The 1,145-nt window shown below is 32.9% G+C and overlaps 1 long non-coding RNA gene across 1 annotated transcript in view; it reads right to left on the bottom strand.

Annotated features, from left to right (window-relative positions):
- The window catches only part of LOC128248570 (uncharacterized), a 16,238-nt gene extending 15,711 nt beyond the window's left edge, over positions 1-527 (bottom strand). The window contains exon 1 of the long non-coding RNA XR_008264748.1: positions 370-527. This is a non-coding gene — a long non-coding RNA (uncharacterized LOC128248570). The remainder of the gene's footprint in view (positions 1-369) is intronic.
- Positions 528-1,145: the final 618 nt, after the last annotated feature.

The following is a 1,145-nucleotide window of genomic DNA, read 5'->3' as shown; positions in this document are numbered from 1 at the left end:
ATATATATATATATATATATAGTAAGAATTTACAAAAAAGGCCAAAAAAAGCAAAAGACGAAGACGGGTGTGTAAACAACAAACAGATTAGTTTAACGCTCGGGAAGTGAGAAAATCTTTTACGTTTCGAGCCTACGCTCTTCGACAGAAAGAAACAGAAATAAACAGGGAGAGAAAATAGAAAAAGGTTTAGTCGCTTGCGATCTATCATGGCGAATATGTATATATATGGACCTGTTATTAGTCATTATGCACGGCTTTAAGAGATTGCCCTGAATCTTTTGGCAGGTACACATTGGTTGGATCTCTTGATTTTATCAAGAGTATAAAGTAAGTAAATAAATCAATAAGTAAAACTTTTATACAAACCAGATTATATTTCATAGAAATAAAGCTTAAAGGTAGATACACATGCCACAGGACAGAGTAATAATCTCTTGTAAGACTGTTTCTCTGTGTAATTTATCTGAAGACATGAAACAGTGAAATGCTTCAATAAAATTTCGTATCAGTGTCACTGAAAGAAGGGGAGAACAAGAGAGACAGACAGAGGAATAGAGTGAGTGAGTGAATGAATGAGTGAATGAATGAGTGAATGAGTGAGTGAGTGAGGAGGTGATAGAGAGAAGGATTGATAGAGGGAGAGATAGAAATGGAAGAAATATATAATCAATAACTGAAGAAGCAGAAATTAGATTGAAGGATTTGATTTTACTTAATTCCAGGTTTCCATGTCTGCTCGTCATTAATTTACGACAGGGAAAATTGCAAACATTTTCCCTGATTGAAATTCGAATTTCCTCTTTCACTGTGACAAGTGTTATATTTTTATGACCTCAAGCATTTTACTTTTCACAGAATGTCTCCTTTTGAGTAGAGTTGCCTGACTAAATGTTAGTATGTATGAATGCATTTAAATATGTGTGTATGTACGTTCGTCTTCTCACACTCACACAGACATACATATATATGTGTATAAGTGTGTGTGTGTATGTGTACGTGTGCGTGTGAGTATCATATTTAATTTACTTTAGATTAAGAATTAATCAGAGTTTTCTACACAATACATAATTCCATTGGCTTATCAGTGTATTCCTGTTAGATTTTGTACATATAACATGATGAATGTATATATATATATATAT

The sequence above is a fragment of the Octopus bimaculoides genome, chromosome 8, assembly GCF_001194135.2.
Source record: "Octopus bimaculoides isolate UCB-OBI-ISO-001 chromosome 8, ASM119413v2, whole genome shotgun sequence".
In the NCBI taxonomy this organism is placed as follows: domain Eukaryota; kingdom Metazoa; phylum Mollusca; class Cephalopoda; order Octopoda; family Octopodidae; genus Octopus; species Octopus bimaculoides.
The sequence above is the reverse complement of the archived record's forward strand: the minus strand, read 5'-3'. Positions and strand labels throughout refer to the sequence as shown.